This window comes from Anguilla rostrata, chromosome 7, assembly GCF_018555375.3.
Source record: "Anguilla rostrata isolate EN2019 chromosome 7, ASM1855537v3, whole genome shotgun sequence".
NCBI classification, from domain to species: Eukaryota; Metazoa; Chordata; class Actinopteri; order Anguilliformes; family Anguillidae; genus Anguilla; species Anguilla rostrata.
In genome coordinates, this window is record NC_057939.1 from 1,684,419 (window position 1) to 1,704,605 (window position 20,187).

General features: G+C 42.2%; 1 protein-coding gene, 1 long non-coding RNA gene and 2 pseudogenes across 2 annotated transcripts in view; 1 reads left to right on the forward strand and 3 right to left on the reverse strand.

Annotated features, from left to right (window-relative positions):
* LOC135258439 (interferon-induced very large GTPase 1-like) overlaps positions 1-20,187 on the reverse strand; it is a 465,270-nt gene that overhangs the window by 73,030 nt on the left and 372,053 nt on the right. The gene's annotated exons all lie outside the window — the stretch shown is intronic.
* LOC135258473 (up-regulator of cell proliferation-like) lies at positions 5,225-11,770 on the forward strand (annotated as a pseudogene).
* On the reverse strand, positions 13,448-14,574 carry LOC135258477 (uncharacterized). The gene is made up of 2 exons (XR_010330997.1): positions 14,398-14,574; positions 13,448-13,658 (listed from the first exon to the last, which is right to left on the reverse strand). It is a non-coding gene; the product is annotated as an uncharacterized LOC135258477 (long non-coding RNA).
* LOC135258527 (uncharacterized) lies at positions 15,132-17,154 on the reverse strand (annotated as a pseudogene).

The window sequence follows — 20,187 nt, forward strand, 5'->3', positions numbered from 1 at the left end:
GCATATTCTTTCTCTGTCTTCTGTAGTTGCTGAGCTCAAGTATTTATTCTAAATGCACATTGAGACACCTGGAACAATTTGAGCACATTTTCCAATTGACCTGCTTATTCATGTTTGTTGAAGCTTGATCTTGTTTTGGGTTTTGGATGTAGCGGGTTGCAAGTGGTGATGCTGGTGCATTTGCTGGCTAATTAGTAATGCCGTTTCAAAGTTCGAAGTAAACAGACCATTTTGTATGAAAATCTAAATTCAACAATGCCAAATGCTGATAAGAAAAAAACATGAAAAAAATATTAAAATAAACGGTTTAAAAACTATTCCTCCACCTGTATTCCTACACAGGCAAGACGCCACTGTTCAGTTGACAGTAATCAATCAATCAATCAATTTTTATTTGTATAGCGCTTTTAACAAAGGAGCTTTGTCACAAAGCAGCTTTACAGAGAACCGGCCCCCAAAGAGTAAGCCTAGGGCAACAGTGGCAAGGAAAAACTCCCTGACTGATAGCAGGAAGAAACCTTGAGCAGAAGCGGCCTCAGAGGGGGAACCTATCTGCCGCGGGCAGGTACTGGATTGTTATGGAAATGGCTTACATGAAAACATATAAATTATAATTCATAAACAGCCAATCCAGTATTAATTAAGTCCAAGCAAAGATGACTCCGGTAACGTAGAGAGATGGGCAGGAACACCAATGGGTAGCAGGGTCAGACGGGGACAGGCTTGGTGCTACAGCTGAATCAACAGGAGGCGGGGGTGCCCCGCTGGTCTAGCTGAAGTAGCTGAGTAACTATCCCCCTTTCCGTTGGGAAATTTGCATGGGCACCAAACCATTGACACAATAACAAAAACAAAGATAACGGCTCCCTCAACACCTCCCTTTTCTCCCTTTGGGCTGTTTTGTGCAGGCTCATTTTCTGTGCAGTAGATTATTTTGTCCTCGCCCTACTTTCTGTTTACTTTATATCGCAGTTCTTGTTGTTCTGGATCTTCTCTCTCCAGCCATTTCTGCAGTTTCCTCTGTACAGCCCTGGTTCAAACCCAGTGAACATTCTGTAGATGTTCAGCATGAAAACCTGACTAGACTCGCGTGAAAATTGAGTTTTATAGCCAGGCTATATGTCATGGTTCTGTGTTTCTGTCTCTGTTTTTCCTTGTTGGGCCGCCAGATGGCGGCACTTCTGTTTTGTGTCCTGCTCATTCCCCTGTTAATTGTATTATTGCTTTCAATTATTTTATCATTGTTTCTGATTGTGTCTCGTTGTTCCCACCCTGTCCTGGTTTGATTGTTAATTGTGCCCTCCTGTGTCCTCCTGTGTTGGTTTTCAGTCTATTTAAGTCCTTTGTCTCCCTGACTCGGGTGCTGGTTCCTTGTGTTTCTGACTTTTTTTCTGTGTTCGTTTCTGAATGTATGTATTCTGCCTGCTTCGGTCCTGCTTGTGCGTTGTGTGTTTTTGTGTGTGTTTCTGACTTTGTTTCTGCCTGTGTTACTGTTTGTGTTTCTGCCTGCATTCCTGCTTGTGTGTATTCTGTCCTGCCTCTGTTCCACCCTGCCTGTGTTCTGTTTCTTTTTTTTTTCAGTTCTTAAGAATCTTTTTGTGTTTATGGTTTTGCCCCTCGTAGCCTTTTGTTTGTTCCCTGTTTGTTAGTTAGTAAAGTCTTTAGTTGTATTTCCATTTGAGTTTCATGTTTTTTCCCACTCTGTGCCTGGGTCCTAACCCCCATACCATGACACTATATATGGGTAAAACTTGGGCTATATTGGGGTTAGCCTAGTCTAAATCAAAACGTCTCTCACCCTAGATTTTACACCCTCTAGACATTTAGATTCGGCTTTTCATATCACTGGGAAAACAGGCCTCTATGGGGTGCCATTTGTACCTTGTTGCACATTCTGTAGTTTAGCTGAAATGTTGCACATTTTACATCACTAAGTGTTAAAAAAAAATTGTCTGCAATTTTCAAATGTAACTTTTTAAAAAACATTTTGTGAAAATTTGTCTAAAACATTGTAATCGCTTTTTCAAGAGTAATGTTCTGCATTTAAGCAAGATTGAAAAATTATATTTTTAACGTAAATATAAATGTAAATGCTAAAGGCATACTATGCAGGATTTCTTAGCCAGTATTTACAATCAAAGAAGTCTCCTTGTCCAACGTCAACCCTACCCACTCACTCTGAGTAATTAACCCCTCCTAATGTAGCTAGCTAGATAGCAAGAGGAAGGTTAGTACCATGAAATGAGCTACTGTGAGCGACAGTAAGAAGGCCGATTTAATTATAGCTAAATTAATTCCATTATGTTGAACGTATTGGGATTGTTTTCATTGGAACTTTAAATTTGAAAATTTCATACCCTCGAGAATGTCGTTATTACTGCCAGCTTCACTCTGCTGGTAACATTACGTACAGGTCCAACAGAAAACAAGGTAACTCCACATTGCTTTTAATCCCCTTGGCAAACTTCAGCTGACGCCATCGAGGACAAGCAGTTCCAAGGTTAAATCTTGTTCTTGAACTAGTCTGCTTGTGTTTTTGCTTTGCTGTACCTGGACTTCTTCACTAGCTAGCTCTGCTGCCTCACCCCACACTGTGATCCTCTCACAGAGATCTAGCCCTACATAAAGAAAATTCAGTTCATGCATGGACCCTTGGATTTGAGAGACTCTTTAAACATTGAGAAAAACACAGTTAGGTTCTTTGTATCACCTGTATTATATATTGTTCATTAAGCAAACTAATCTCAATCATGGTTGTTACGCTTTCTTTGCACAATAGTCGGATCATGTCATGGACCACCTTGAGAATGAGACTAAGGTAAGTGACAGTTTCTCTAGAAACCTTCTGGCTTTGGACCCTTTCTCTGACAACGTAAATGTTTCAATCTTTATTTTTAGGGGTCTTGTTTATGAAATGTTGGTATGCACATATTTGATCATAGCTTGATCATAACACAATGCTGTGAATCCAATAATATAAAGCCACCTCTAGACATATATGCTAACATTCATATTGACAATGGAATCAATGTATTAAAATACTGTGCGAAAACAACTCAAGACTTGCAAAATGTGAGTTCACTGCCTGTGATGTTTTTTAATTGAAGGAAACTGAAGACTCAGAGGAGAGTGTGTCTACAGATGAGATGGTCAGCAAAGGTGAGGCCCCTATGAAAGGACCCCTGGCTAACTGTGTGTTTTGAAATTTGTGTGTTTTTGACTCATACTTGTTTATGAGACCACTTAGGAAAACCAAGTTGCTTCTGGAAGAGGTGTTTTTGGGCCAGTAGGGGGCAGTCTTCCCTCTGGACCAAACATAAATCCAGTGTCCCAGCACAGTGTGGAAGAAGGGGTCCTGGTCCTGGCCAAATTCCCCCAAGAAACTCCTCATCTCTGACTACCTATTCATCCCCTACACCTCGTTGGCAGTACAACACCTTACGTTTTCAAGCCACTTAAATTACCCAGGTTGCTACAGTAGAAGAGAACAGAGTTCTCAGATGACCTACCTGGTGAGGGTCAGGGTCTAGTACTGTAGCAGTAGTGCTTTCTGGGCCCGTGATAAACTTAATGGAAGAATCTATTTTCAGTGACACCTTATGTCTCATACACAATTCATCCGTTAATTTGACGTGTACGAATTCTCGATGCAATCCTGAAACTGTGCGTACAGGGCAGTGTATCTTGATGGAACATGGATGTGATGATAGTTTTGGTAGTGCTGCACATCTTTGCGTATTTGATAACAGAGCTATTACAACCAAAGATTGAACGATTCCGCTTGGCTATTAATTGCAAATTAAGTAAAAATGCCAGATTTTATCAGATAATACCAGATTGAGATTTTTGAGCAACAACCAATATGTTGAGTGAGCAAGCTAGGGCTAGCTTATTAAAGTAGCTCTAGCTTTGTTAGCTAGCTCCTAAGCTATTGATAGTAACTCAACTTTTTGTTGGAATGATGCTGCTTTCAAGTTGGTTATTATCGATAATGCACACAAAAAAAAAAATGGAACGGAGACAGTATTTTCATCAAAAATAACGCAGTTAGATGTTTTTTTCAACGAATCAGCCAATCCGTTGTCAACGAAGCCATCGTCCACTAGGGGGCATTACATTTCCACTAAGGAGGTCCTCCACTGACTTGAATGATTTCCAATCACATATCACAGACCTGCCAACCTGCACGCATTTTGTGTACCAACCACGCAATTCTTGGTCAAAATATGCAGGTACGAAATGCCAGCTGAAACTACGCAAAAAAAAAAAAATTATATTACATAATAATATATTACAATCGAATAGTACAAAACAATACCGTACATTTATTCGGTATTTAAACTACATCCCTCGGATTGAACCAGATGCTACGACCTTGTGCTTGTGGTTCTGTAACCCCTCCCCGACCCACTCAACATCCACTGATACGCAGCGGTACTTTATTATCCACCGAGGCGTAACGCTGCATTGCTGAGGTAAAATGGGAAGTGGGGAGTAATAACCCACAAGAACAAAAATGTGACCGTAATGTTAACATATAAAATGTTAAAACATGTTCGGTATCTTTACAAGATGATGCATTTCAAGGGGTATATCGTAATGAGATAAATTTGGGTATATAGTTAGTCGTTGCAGTAGCTCGCATACGATTTAGACTCGTTAGGAGACGTGCGAATAACTGATGGAGTAATAGCTGCAGTAACTCTAACGCTACAGAGACTCCGTGTTCAAACTTTGAATCGCGCACACTATGTTGGAGCTAAGTGACCGTTGCAAAGGTGTTTGACTATAGACTGCTAACGTAGCAAATAATTCCTATTATTGCCGCCAGTCACCCGACCAGCCTTGCAGTTAGAAAATAACCATGACATCAGATGACGAGGATACTAACAAGGAGAGAGAGAGCAGCAGACCTACTAAAAAGAAGCGAGTCCATGCCCCCCAGTAATATAGTAATATCAGGTCAAATTAGGACCTGATTGTGTGTGCGTGCAAAGCGAAGTGGTGCGAAAGCATGTGAACTAAGCGTTACACTGACTATTGTGGTACTCAAAATATTTTCCTAAGGTTGGCAGGTCTGCATATCATATAACATATTTCAATAGTGGAGGCATTAGTGTGTTACAATTGTTAAAATATAGCCGGATGTGTTTAAATATAGAAATGAAATGTTTTAGCATGTCAAATTAACTGTTACAACTTGCCAGTAGCAGGTCATGGCTTTTTGTGGATTATGACTATAGATTATTTGTCATTGTACATACATGTAGTAATGCAGCTTTCATCCCAATGAAAGGAACTTGTCTGCATGAGCTGTTGACTGACTTGGGTCTGGAACACCACCTGAAGGACCAGCTGACTCTGAGCAAGGTGCTGGAGATTGATGGAGAGACTTTAACTGATGAAAGCATCCAGTCTCTGAAATCTCTGCCATGGTGTTTCCTGAGGAGATTGATGATGGTGAATGGAACTACTAGGAGTGTGAGGTGCACTTCAAAACAGGACATGACTTCCCAAAACCTGGACAGCATGCTGGACAATCTGCACAATCCACAACTCCACAGCAACATAGTCAACCCTCTGGACCTCATAACTGCTGTGTTTCTCTGCTCAGATGGCTTTCTTCAGCAGGAGATGGTTTTGAAAATGTCCATGTGCCAGTTCTCTGTGCCTCTGCTACTTCCTAAATGTGATACACAGCAGTGCACTTTAATGCTCTGGGCCATGAGGGATATTGTGAAAAAGTACAAGCCGCACTCTTTGACAGACCCAAGTGGGTTTGTGGAGGAGAGCATTGTTCTCTCTAAGCTCCCCATGATCTCTTTTGTGAGGCTGGGAAACAGCAGCTTGTCCAAGTCTCACATTCTGAACCAAGTTCTCAGCAACCCTCAGCAGCACCACAACATCTTTGTTCACAGAAACATGGAGTGCGGTAACACCCCAAGGAGGATTTCCAATGGGCTGGTGGAGATCAGCTGGTATCTGCCCAGTGGGAAGAGAAACATTGACATCTTCTCTGAGCCACTGGCTATAGCTAACCTCCATGGGGACCTCAGAGACTTTGAAACTCAGTACGCTTTCCTCTGTCGCACCTCTGCTGCCATATTTGTGTTTTGTGATGATTTTGGGTCTGAATACAAATTTCTGGACTCCCAGCACATTCAGGCTTATCGGTTCTTGATCATTAATTTACTGAGCGATAGCTTCAATAAGGGTAACTTCAGGAGATGTGTTTCTGAGTTACAGCTACAAACCAGTAACATCATCATAAAGGGCCCACAGATGAATGATGCACAATTAATCAAAAACCTGCGTTTGGGTATCAGTGGAATTTTGAAGGGTAATATGGTCAAAATGAGTATTGAAGGGATGTCTGCTGTTGCCCATGAGTTTGGGATCCAGGTTGATGAAGATTATATCAACTGTCAGAGGGGCAAGCAGAAGGCTGATGAAATCACAGGAAGGATTTCTGATATACCAAGCTTCAAGGAGAAAGAGCTGCCCTTGCAAGGGACTGCATGGAAACAGCTGGCCAAATTGGAGAAGGAAGAGTGCAGGATGAAAAATGCCTGCGAGAAAAACATAGAAGTTTACAGGAATGAGCTTGCAGAACAGAAGCAGCAGCTCAGAGCACAGCAGAGGGCTCACAACATCTCAGAGTCTATGTTCTGTTTCATCGAAGCAATGTCTGGTTCCACAGAGGAGCGCAAGTATTTCCTCAAGTGGCTGAGGATCAACCTGGACAACCTGTCACGCAAAAGTCTTCCACTCCTTCGGGCGGAGTACAAGGAACAGTGTCAGAATTCCTTGGAAAACAGAATTAGACAGGAAGATCTCTAGTTCATCCTTGGGGACAGAGCACTTCCTGCGGGAAATGGGTCAACTGTACGAGTCGGCCTGCTCTCACCCTGAAGGTCCCAACTCTCAGATTCAGAACCTGCCACGTCTGGCTGCTGAGCTGCTGCAGGAAGGCTTTCCTTTGGAGCTGGTGGATGGAGATGCATCCAACATTCCTGTGCATTGGGTGACTCAGGTTCTGAAGGAACTTCATCAACTAACACTGCATGAATGTAAGATCCGGGTGGTCACTGTACTGGGGGTGCAGAGCACTGGGAAATCCACCCTCCTGAACACCATGTTCGGGGTCCAGTTTGCCGTCAGTAGTGGCAGGTGCACGAGAGGGGCCTTCATGCTCCTCATCAGAGTGAAAGAGGACTGTAAAGAGCAGCTTGGGTGTGATTACATCATGGTTATTCACACTGAAGGTTTGAAGTCACCAGAGTTAGCCCAGTTAGATGACAGTTATGAGCATGATAATGAACTGGCTACGCTGGTGGTGGGGCTGAGTGACATCACAGTCATCAACATCGCCATGGAGAACTGCACAGAGATGAAGGACATTTTGCAGATTGTGGTGCATGCCTTCCTGCGCATGAAAGAAGTTGGGAGAAAACCCTGCTGTCAGTTGGTGCTTCAGAATGTCTCGGATATCTCTGCCCAGGACAAGAACATGAGGGACAGGAAGCATCTCCTGGAGCAGCTGAATGAGATGACCCAAGCAGCAGCTAAGATGGAAAAGAAGTTAAACGACCAAACATTTACTGATGTCATGGAGTATGATCCAGAGAGAAACACCCGGTACATCCCTGGGCTCTGGCATGGCATCCCTCCCATGGCACCAGTGAATGCTGGCTACAGTGAGGCTGTGAATCAGTTGAAGAGGAATGTGATTGAGATGTTTAAGGCACAACAATCTGGAAAGAGCTCACCACACACATTTGATGAGTTCCTTGAATGGACCAAGAGTTTGTGGAGTGCAGTGAAGTATGAGAACTTAATAATAATAATAATAATAAATTTATTTTATATAGCGCTTTTCATGAACTCAAAGACGCTTTACAATAGGTGGTACATACATACATATATACATACATACATTGAAACAATTCAGAGAAAAAAAAAAGTGGGGGGGGAAGACAAACATCAAGGGAAAGCTAGGGAAAAGAGGTGGGTTTTAAGGCGAGATATGAAGGAGGTGAGTGAGTCAGAGATACGGATGTCAGGGGGGAGGGCATTCCAGAGTTTGGGGGAGGCAACTGAGAAGGCGCAGTCGCCAAAAGAACGGCGCTGAGAGGGGATGGTGGTGAGGAGGCCGGCAGTGGATGAACGTAACTGTCTGGGTGGCTGGTAGGGGAGCAGGAGATCAGTCGTGGTTGCAGGTGTTCAGTAGCAACAGTAAAGTAAAAAAATTAAAATAAAAAATAAAAAAACCCAGAAGAAAGCGACTGTGTCAACAGCCGTAGCATAGCCGTCTAGCGGCAGCTGGCTAGCTGATGTTAGCGAAGGTCCAACTTTCCCAGACGGGTTGGCCAGAGCAGACCAGGTAGTGCAAACACGGTTGGTAAGGCGACCGCAATGAACCTGGCTAAACCGATCACCACGACCAGCCAGCTAGTCAGCACAGCAAGGGAGCAGTAAGCGTACTCACCGTGAAGGCTAGCACAGCTAGCAGCTCGAGGACCGGGCGAGAGAGTGGAGACCGACTCGCTGGAACGGAGCCGGGTGATGAAGCAGGCAGCGTCGGATACCAACCGGTGCAGGAACCGACAGCTACAGAATCCGGGGTGGCGGAGAGGCAGACAGGATAGGCAGTCCACGGGAAGAAATCCACGGCAAGCGATCATCCGGGAGGGCGAAATAGAGGCTGCAGCAGGCGGCCGGATCCGGGGTCAGTAGCAGGAGAAAGGTAAGCCGGGGGTAGGAGAATCAGCAGGGGATCCGGAGAGGAGCAGGCGACGCACACAGGGTCGTAGATCAAGGCCGAGGGGTGAAGCAGGATAGCAGGTGGCAGTCGATTTGAATCGCTGAGCGATTGCACATATAAAAAATAAAATAAGATAAAAAACAAATGCAGAAGCGCTAGCTAGTGCTCTAGAAGATGTAAATGCGCTGTAGAGTAAGAATATAAACGGTATATTAGCAAGCGATTGCCATGAAATGCAGAGCCAGGAAACACGCAGAGCTTGGAGGGCGAGGGAGAAGAAGCAGCGGCGAGAAGCGGCAACACAGATGCGCACAACGTTCTCTCGACCGGAAGCAAGAAGCTGTAATCCAATCCCAATCCCGAATACTGAACTTCATCTTCAGTTTCCGCAACAGCCTTGTGACCGATGCTTATACTCAGCTTTGCACTGATTTCAACACCTGGGAGTGGGCCTTCAGGAAGAGCATGTACTCCTGGTTAAGCCAAGCTGAGACAAAGGTGACAAACTTTGGCACAACAGCAGCACAGATTCAGCCATCCTCCAATGTGGATGACTTGATGAGCAGCCTGAAACATGAGGCCTCTGTAGAACTGGCTAAAGGGGAAAAGCTATTTTTGGACAATCTCACTGAATTTTATGATAGACCAGAGGGACACGTTCACTTGGTAGAGAAGTACAAGGAGGAATTCATCAATGCAGCCAAAGCCATCAGCAAGGAGACAGAGAACTCTGTGACAAACAGGCTTGAGGCAGCTGTGGAGATTAGGAACGGTATGCTTAAGTTAGAGAACATCAAAAATAATCACACAACCGTAATGGAGCAGAAGGTGCTGGACTTGATTAAGAAATGCAGGAAAAGTAAAGATCTGTCAGATAAACAGCTGGAGGCCGAATTTGAGAAAATGTGGAATGAGACTCTGACAGTATTCTCTGGTCTGGAAAAACGAGACATTGTCCAAGACATCTTCCACCAGCTGCAGGTTCACTTAAGCAGAGAAGTCCCTTCAGTAACTGAAATGCTCTCCAGAGTGGGCAACTTATCTGAACATGGAACCGAGCCATTCATAGTGAAGCAAAAATCCCAGGCAATTGTGATGAAGGTATGGAATGAAGCTTTTGGAAAGAAGGAGGAGATGGCAATACAACAGATAGCTGAACACATCATCAAGTGCTGCAAGCAGTTTGTGGATGAGAAAGTGAGAACAAGATCTGATTACCATAACACATACATCACAGACCTGCTTCGCATGGTAGATGAAAACCTGGACAGGCACAGGGATCTGGAAACAAGTGCTGAGTTTCAGGCCAGTCTGAAGATCCACACCTGTGGCACGGGAGTTTCAAAAAATGCATTTGGATTTTATCCATACAAATGATCCCCATCACTGTCTGGAGCAGTTCAAGGAACAGTACTGCACTGACTTTAAGAACCTGTTCAGTAAAAGAGACCAGTATCAGAAGAAAGCAGTGGAGTTCACCAACAACTGTCTTGCACCTGCAGTGAAGGAATACATCACCAAGTCTCTGGGCCCTGACCTTGTGGACGAAGTGTTAACAGGGCAGAAAGCCATTGATTTCAGCACTCGATCCTTCTTCCAGTTCTCAATTCTCAAGCAGCTGCTTTCAGATGATGACTTTAAGAACTTTAAGAATTACATAAATAATTATGAGGACTTGTGCAGGACTGGATATTGAAGCAGGTGGTTAAGCAGTTCTCAGTGGAAGACAGCCTCAGGAAAATTGAGATTAAGCACCTGGAGCAGGTGGTTAAACGATTGAAAGAAGCCATTAAGAATGCAGAGATGAAGGCCAATGAAAGAGTGTCAGAAAGGGATGAGGAGGACCAGAACATTCAGCAGTTCATTCAGAATATCTGTAGTGACCTACAGGAGCTCATCATCCCCAAAAACCCTCTTGAAGTGGTCCTGGCCTTAAACACTGCCAAGCCAGAAGACTTTTCCCGGTGTCTGAAAGTGCTTGTGGGTGAAATGGAGCAGTCCATTGCTGCAGAGTTTCAGAGGGGTGGGGATGTGAGGGCCAGGCTGACCTCACTGCCCTTTTAGCCACAGAAGGAGCTGTTTAACAGGGTGATTGGCTGTGGGAGGCAGTGTCCCTTCTGCAAGGCCCCGTGTGAAGCTGCTGGCAAGAACCACACAGAGCACTTTGCTTCCATTCACCATCCTCAGGGGATCGGGGGTTACAGATATGAGGACTCCTGTCAATTACTGAGTGATATCTGCTCCTCCTGTGTTGCCAGTGAGGGAAGATTCAGGTCAAGGGAAACAGAGGAGAAATGGCATCCATACAAGGACTATCAGAGCATTTACCCTGACTGGCGCATCCAGCATGACACCAGCATCCAGGCCTCAGACTACTGGAAGTACGTCTTCAACAGGTTTAACGAGCAGTTTGCTATGGAGTATGAAGCTAAGCCAGCTAACATTGCCCCCCTTTGGAGACTTACCAAAAACCAGGCCATGAAAAGCCTGCAGGAATTGTTCCAGATGAAAACAGAAAGAGATTAAATTAAATTGATTATACAGCCCCTGCTTCAGTCTGGTCTGAAATTATACTCTGAGTGGAATTAATACCAAATAGTCTACTCCCATGTACAAGTAGACCCAGCCAAGTTAAACAGAATGAAAAAACTGCAGGTATATAAATAAAGTACTCATTGTTTTAAACAGGGACTGTTGAATCACTGTTAGACATTTCTGCAGTCTTTACTGAGGCTTCCCTGGTACTGTGAGAGATAATACCATCAGTCAGTAATTATATTTATAATATCATATACATACTACACAGTGCTATTACCTTTGTCATGACCTATGCAGCCTTTATCTATACACACTGTTAGCATGGCTGAGCTAATCAGGGATGGTAAATTGATGTTTTAACAGAGTTTGTATAATGTTGAGACCTACGCCATGTGGGTTATATCAAAGAGAATACTTTTGAAAAAAAAAATGCTAAATTCACTTTTTGTTTTATTATTATTTTTTCAAACCAGCAGTGGCAGGCCGTGTATTTTACACCTAGGCCTTCAGTGCTATCCTCCTGCAATTAAACCGCCTTCGAATAACCTCACCATGACACTAGGGCTATAGGCTATTGTCATTCAACGGAACAACTCCATATTCACAGTGACAGTAACCTTTATCGAGCGGAATAAAGTGATTTAACACGAGGCGGAACACCTATGAGACTTACAATACACTATTTGCAGAGACATGAATACATCATAACTGAAACCAACAAGGATGTACCACTATTACGCAGTATGACAGGATGCTGCATCACAAATAAACAGTGCATACCAAAGAAACAAGTGGTGTGCAAAACTTTCCTTTAAACTAATCATTTATCTCAAACTTTTAATTAATTTTGAGTGATTAACAAGCATGCAAAAGATCTGACTAATCAATTGGAAAGTGACACAGCTACTTTGCGTTGTGTTAGGGAGATTAAATGATGAATGCGATTTAGAAAAATCCGTTTTAATCAAGCAACGGGGGAAACTTCCCCTGATTTTCCTTGAGTATCAATACAATTAATCCACACGGTAGATAACAGACTGGTGTATCTTGTTTGTTAAGTGTGGACTACTTGGTGATTAAAACGATTTGTTAACGGATAAATTGAATTTATCCTTTTACTAACACAGTACGAGGACGCTGAGTGTTAGGCTACTTGCCATTTGATTAGTCCGATCGTTGGCACGCTTGATAATAAAGGAAAATTAATGAAAACAGGTTGAGATCAATGATTAGTTTAAAGGAAAGTTTTGCGCCCCACCAATTTTCAGCTCACCAGTCGCCAGTAAGTTGTAAGGATTTTGCCACTCAGTCCGACTGAGGGGTTTGTATTCCGGTGGGAAAGTGACGTCAGCGCATACCCTCTAACTGGCCCTCCGATCACACCACATGAAAATGCTGACGTAGACGGCTAGGCAACCTAATTGGAAGGCCAGCTAGAAGGGTCGGGCGTGTCAAAGAATACGCCCAACATGGCACACTCGAAATATGATTGGTTAAAGAATATGACAATCAACAACATCATCCCCATTTGCTTCAACAGCAGAGGGGATTCACTCGAAATTCTGAAGGCCTCAGGGTGGATTTTTCCATAGACATATATACATATATATAAAATTGGTGGGGCGCAAAACTTTACTTTAAACTAATCATTGATCTCAAACTGTTTTAATTAATTTTCAGTGATAAACAAGCATGCAAACATCTGACTAATCAATTGGAAAGGGACACACAGCTTCTTCGCATTGTGTTAGGGAGATTAAATGATAAATGCGATTTAGAAAAGTCAGTTTTAATCACTAAACAGTGAGTATCAATACAACAAATCCACAAAATAGTTATTTGTAAAACTGCCGGTCAAATTTATTTATTTATTTATTTACCAAAGGTGGGTGGACGCTGTCCACCTGCGTCCACCCCCAATTTAACCCCTGCCCTTAAGTATATTACCAGATTTTGCATTACTTCCAGTTTCATTAGCCAGGCATATTTCAGAATAAATGTGTTAGCAAAATACATTCATGTGTATGTTTTTTTTTTAAAAACTGTGGATTCTTATTATTATTCTCTTTGAATGAGTAGCTATAATGCATGTACTTACTTCCTACTCATCACTCTGTATAGTTGTACATGTGGTGTGTGTATGTGTGTGATTGCATGCCTGTGTGTGTTTATGTGTTTCTGTGTGTATTTGTGTGTATGTGTGCACATTGAATTTTGTAGCAATCAAAAATGCCTCTCCAGACTCTATGTTTGATTTGGATAACAGATCATTTTGATGAGCAAAGAGCAGAATTATTGCAGACAGTGTGGATTTCTTCTTTTAATGGGACATCTGGGGAATGGAAGGAGCTCTGTCCTAAATAAAAGGAGACAATAGAACATAAATACATTTAATAGCCTGTAAATACACAAATACCAAAAACTATATGTAATTATAATAAAATGCAGCCTCTTTAAGCATGAAGCTAATTAGAATTTATCAGGCAGATATCAAAACATGCTATTATTCTAGTTTGTTAATACTGGTTGTATTATGTAATGGAAAATCTCTGTGCAAAAAATAATAACAATAATTTGCTTTAGGTTTGCTACTGTCCATTGCCTAAAATTTGTTTAATTTTAGGTTAGCTTCATGTTACAAATCCTCTTGTGTATTAATGCCACACTAATATGCTAATGTACCCAAAAACTTAACCTGAATTGCTTCACTATCCAGCTATATAAATGGATACTATGTAAAACAATAAATAATAAAAAAATATATTTGTGTAAGTTGCTTTGGGTAACAGTGTCTGTTAAATCCTAATAATGATTGGGCATGAAACATTCAGAAACTACATTTCAAAAAGCCAGAAGTGTCCATTAAATGAGTAACTAATAGACAATTAGAAATAGGTCAGATCCATGATGCAGGATTTTTATAATGATTAACTAAATAATTAAGGTGATGCATCAAACTTTTATTCTAATTTGGCACCTTACAAGCGGAGTCAAATAAAAGATAACAATATAAATATTATCTATAATTTGTATTTAAGAAATGCTGAATTAGCACTTTGGCCAGTTCAGGGAAGTGTATGTATATATCTACTCACTGCTCTCCAAAGATGTTCCGGTTTCCATGGCACATTCAAAAATATTGGTCGACATCCTGATCATTCTTGGATGCTTTTTCAACGACTTCCTTACGTTCTCTTTTCTTCTCTTCAGACTCCGGAGGTAGCACAGCCTTCAGCTCACTCTCAATTTTCTCCAATCTCTGCTTGGTCTCCATTTATGTCTATGTCTATGTTTTGACTTCACAGTTTCTCATGATGACAAGAATTTCAGTCAATTCTTTCTTATTTTCCTCCATGTTTTTAACATGCTACTCATATGATTCCCTCGCTTTGTCAAGCTGGATTCTGCTGTTCTATTCGAAGGCGAGCATTATCTACGGCTATTTGGCCTGCAGACCTGTGGCCTGAGCTATTTTCCTGAGTTTTGGTTATTTATGGTGGTTTAACAGGGAATGCTGAGGTATTAGTTGCAGATTTGCTCTTGGTATCAGATATCACAGCTTCTGTTTCCAGACTTTTCATAAGCTGCACAATTTCTTTTATTTTGGAAGCATTTAACTTTGCGTTAGATGCACGTTTTCCCACTACTGAGCAGATTGTGAGGACTTTGGACGGAGTGTGGCACAGTGGGTAAGGAACTGCGCTTGTAACCGAAAGGTCGCAGGTTCGAATCCCGGGTAAGGACACTGCCGTTGTACCCTTGAGCAAGGTACTTAACCTGCATTGCTTCAGTATATATCCAGCTGTATAAATGGATACAATGTAAAGTGCTATGTAAAAAGTTGTGTAAGTCGCTCTGGATAAGAGCGTCTGCTAAATGCCTGTAATGTAATGGTGCATATTCCCAAAGCTTCCATTTTTGGCTTGCATTCTTTTTCCTTTTTTATTGATTCTTCAATCTTCACAAATTGTTCCTTGGTCCAATTGCTTTTAGGTTCCTTAGTTTTCTGGTCAGTTATTTCAGACCACTTGATTTGGTCTCCATCAAAAAAATCATTGAGGGTTTCCACTAAAGTCAGGATCTGGGCTGATCTGGCATAAATATTGTTTGCTGAGATTAGAGTTTTTTCCTCCTTGTTGTTCGCTGACATTTGCGTTAGCTTGCGTTGTATGCTTATCTGCTTTTTCATTCATTTCAGATGTAATTGCTGAATAACGAGTAAACAAAGTGTTTGAGAGTCCTTCCACAAAATTCAATCCCACAATTTCCCAGGCACTTGGTATTGAGTTCATTGCTGTTAAGAAGCTTTCTTGGGCCGCCTCCAGCTGCTGGTTCATGTTCTTGTAAGCCTCTTCAGCACGTTTGTTGGACTCCTCTGAACCCTTTTTCCTCAGCTCATTTTCACAGATTTTCTTTCAGACTTCTTCCAACTCATCCCCATATACCTGTTTTGCACTGGTGCAAGTTTCGAGGAGCTCCTGGATGAGTTCAATGACATCGGTGAACTTTTTCTCTGTCGACTCAGTGAGAAGCAGGCAATCATCAGCTATGTTCCTAATGTTATGCAGCTGGTCTGGGAGCATGGCCTGAACAAAGTTGTCATCATCCTGGAGGAGTATCTGCACTGCCATCTTGATGTAGGTTGGTACATTGTTGGTGTGGAGATGAATTTGGTCCACATTCTTGTGTGCATCATTGAACGCACGCCACCCAGAATTACACACTTGCATGAGGCAGGCACGGAATGAGTCTGGGTATTTGACATACTTGAATCCATCCTCTGGGCCACCTTTACGAATGGAAAAATCAGTATTGGAGGAGATGAAGATCAGCTCTGCCAGGATGGCTATGGACATTGGCGCTGGGGTCAGGTATTCCTCCCAGTTAGCGTAAGGCTGCATCAGCAGTCTGCTGCTGTAGTGAGGCCTTTGGTAACTTCAAGAATCTGGTTTGAGGTTGCCATAGTTATTTTCTTTCCTAGAGCAACAGAAAACACAATGTTTTATTGGATCAATCAATACAATGCTTGTGTATATATACAGCTTGAACCTCAACACCCACAGTCCAAACCTCAAACTGCCACATATCGTGATGCCCTGATTCATGGCGTCTCATTCACTTCTTCCCAGAATCCACAATCATCCTCTGATTTAGACTCTATTCATTACAAACACAGCTGCCCCCCTCAGACAATACAATGTTTATGGTTTTTCCCCTTGTGGCCCCTTTGGTTGTTCCTGAGTTTTTTTGTATTAAATTCTTTGTTCCCCTGACGCGGGTGCTGGTTCCTTGTGTTTGTTTCTGACTGTATGTGTCCTGTGTACGGCCCCGTCCGGCTTCCGTTCCTCAGTCCAGACCCCGTCCGGTACCCAGTCCGGACCCCGTCCCATCACACCCCCAGTCCGGACCTCGTCCTGTCCCGTCCCCAGTCCAGACCCCGTCCCGCCCCCAGTCCGGACCCCATCCCATCCTGTCCCCAGTCTGGACCCCATCCCATCCCCAGTCTGGACCCCGTCCCGGACCCTGTCCCGTCTCTGTCCAGTCCAGTCCCGAGTCTTGTTTCTGTTTCTGTCCGGTCTAGACCCGAGTCCTGTTTCTATTTCTGTCCGGTCCAGTCCCGAGTCTTGTTTCTGTTTCTGTTTCTGTTTCTGTCCGGTCCAGTCCCAAGTCCTGTTTCTGTTTCTGTCCGGTCCAGTCCCGAGTCCTGTTTCTGTTTCTGTCCGGTCCAGTCCTGAGTCCTGTTTCTGTTTCTGTCCAGTCCAGTCCCGAGTCCTGTTTCTGTCTAGTCCGTAGTTCCCTCCTTCTGTCTTCACCCCCTCCCAGGTCGGTCTTCTGGGGACGTCTGGAGCCATCCCTTGAGGGGAGGGGGGGTACTGTCATGGTTGTCTTTTTGTTTCTATTTTTACTTTTTGGGCCACCAGTTGGTGGCACTTCTCAGTTTTTGTATTTCTGTTCATTTCCTCTTTGGTTTCCCCTGTGTTAATTGTATTATTGTTTTCCATTAGTGGCTCATTATTTAATCATCGTTCCCACCTGCCTCTCGTTATCGCTTCCCTCTTGTTTGATTATGTATTGAGTTCACCTGTGTCTTGTCTATTTAAGTTCTTTGTTCCCCTCACGCGGGTGCTGTTCCTTGTGTTTGTCCCCATTGGCAGCATTGCTACCATTGCTACCGTTGCTGGTAGTGAGTTACTGTCGAAAAATAAAGTGCATTTTTAAAATGTTTCAGTGACTGTGGAAATTTTTTTTTTAAAGGGGCAGTTCACACAATTAAGTTAAAATTAAATTAAGCTTAGTTTTCACTTACCTGGAACAGTATCTGTCTATCCAGGTAGTTTCGCTCAATGTGACAAGTTTTCTAGATTTCTGTAGCTCAATCTGCTAAAACACACCTTTCAGGTTCACCTTCACGTGGCCTCAAAGCACCAAACATTTACTTTCAAAAAATTAAACAGCGACAGCAACGTCTGTTTCCAAATATAATGCTATGGCTACTAGCAAATATCCACAGAGCTTAATATATGAATTGTTTCATCAAATACTCTTATACTGAAGTACACCATCTGTGTATATCCCCAAAGTCGTAACCAAAGCAGAATTCTAGGGCAACATTGTTTCAAAACATTGTTTCAGTGGTGTTGACACTGCACCCCAGAATACTAGTTGCTTTGGTTGTGGGGAAAAGAAAATGTTAAGGAGTGCTGTCAATCACCACCACTTGTGTCTGGTGGAGCCAATGTGTGATATGGTATTTCAAAAAAACACCACCAAAAGATGAAAGGAATGGTCTAATCCCTAATAGTATTTGTTTTCCATAAAAAAAACTGAACGGCACAAACATCACTTATCAGCCTCAGTTGGCTTTTTCAGCTGTACCATCATGTTCATAGTATGTTTGGAAAACTGATAAGATCACTTTGGTTTGGGGTTTTGAAATCAGTACACTTTAATGTGACTAGAATACAAAATTGACTCTAATTATTCGCCAATTTCTATATTTATTTAATGTTGATAGAGGCTTGATCTTAGGTTTTTGATATTCATAGTCCATGTATGTATCATGGAGGATAAAATGAATACAACTGCAGTGATAGAACAACTACAGAACCTAGTACATCTCTTAAAAAATGAACTTGTTTTCACAGGTGCCATCATGGTAGGTGTCTCTCAGGTGGAGTTTGAGAATGCCGAATGGGCAATACGTAAATGCGAGGAAGAAGTGAAAAAATGTGAAAGAGAAGTTATTAAGTATTGTGATACATTAAAAGAAAAAGAGAGGCAATGTATGCAGAAGAAGGATGAGATTGCAGAGTGTAAGAGGAACATAGAAAAGATTAAGCAGAGACTAGCGCATGATAAATGTAACACAGTCATTAACTTATTGCACAATACAGCTACTGTAGCCATTTCAGGTCTGTACACATGCAAATAAGTCCCCTACCACTTCTCAAAGGAACAGAGCAATGTGATAACCTTTGCGGGAAATATTTCCAAAAAAAAAAATAAAAAGTTTTGGAAGCTATTTTCAGATATAGTGCTTTATTTTTTGTTTGCAATAAATCAAAGCATCATTTTAAAATTATCTGTCCTTGAACAGATTCTTTGAGTGTTTTCTAGTGGGAATTGGATGCTAGGTTGGATGATAGGGTTGTGCCGATTGAGGGATCAGTGTTCATCATGAGGGATCAGTGACCTCTACTCCTAGAGATGATTTTTTGACTAGTCATAATTATGATACATCTATTATTTAATATCATATATCAATGAAAAAAGGAAAAACAGCATGTGCACAGTGTGTTATTATGGGGTGCTGGTCTGGCAAGATACAAGCAACATGAACGACACACTCAGAAGGAAAAGGAGAATTCATGACAAAAAAGACTTGTATTGTTTAATTGCTAGTTAGGATGCATACATACTAAGTTTTTAGATCTGGCATCCAGTCCATAATGTCACTGAGCAAACAAGAGCAGGTGACTGCAGGGATGCTGTCACCTGTGCCCAAAGGGGCTGGCTGCTTTGTTAACACTAGAAAGGCATTTGGACTTTAAAATTGAAATTATACAATAACAATCCATCTCCTTCCATAACCTTTCATAAATATTTGGGCTTAAAATAACCTTATTGTTAAAATCCTAAAAAATTGTCTCACTGAAGGCATACAGGCAGTTTGTGCCATTTTCTTCACAGAACACCCCCCTCTCAAAAATAGGTGACAGGTGCTGATACCCAGGTGTGAATGGGTTGCTCTCTCCTCTGGCATGCTATCCAGCAACTGCATGACCAATGCTTTGACATACGAATTGCTTGATCAAGAACTATCTAAACGAATTTTGCACATAATCACACAAAATTCTAATCTAATCATATGATTTACTTTGATAATTGACTTCAGTGTGGAGATCAATAATTTGTCGGTGTTGTAGTTATGGAAATGACAGGTTTAGAACTCTTTGGAGATAATGCCTCTGATGTACATTCATTTGTTCACTGAAGCTGCAATTTTGGCTAAAATCAACTGTGTGGAATGCAGCTGATTTTTGTGCAGTCCCTGCTCACACAAACAACCAATGCTGTGCGTTTCAGTTTTCTTTGTCAGAGTACACAACGAGGAAAGTGAAGTGTCAATGAAAAGCAAAAGGAGCTGGTCAGCTGAGAAAGCTGGCCAGCAAGGAGCGGCAAGCTGAAACGCTGTCACTCTGTTTTACTTTTTTTCTCTTTTTTATTTTCATTTGTTGTTTTTGCCTGGAACCATTGAGGGGGAAGGGTGAAGGTATTTATTTGATTTCGTATTTGTGTGGGTGCTCTCTCTCTCTCCCTCGCTCCCCCCCCCTCCCTTCCAGGGGCGTCACACCGGCATGGCAAACCTCTCCTTGTTTGCCTGG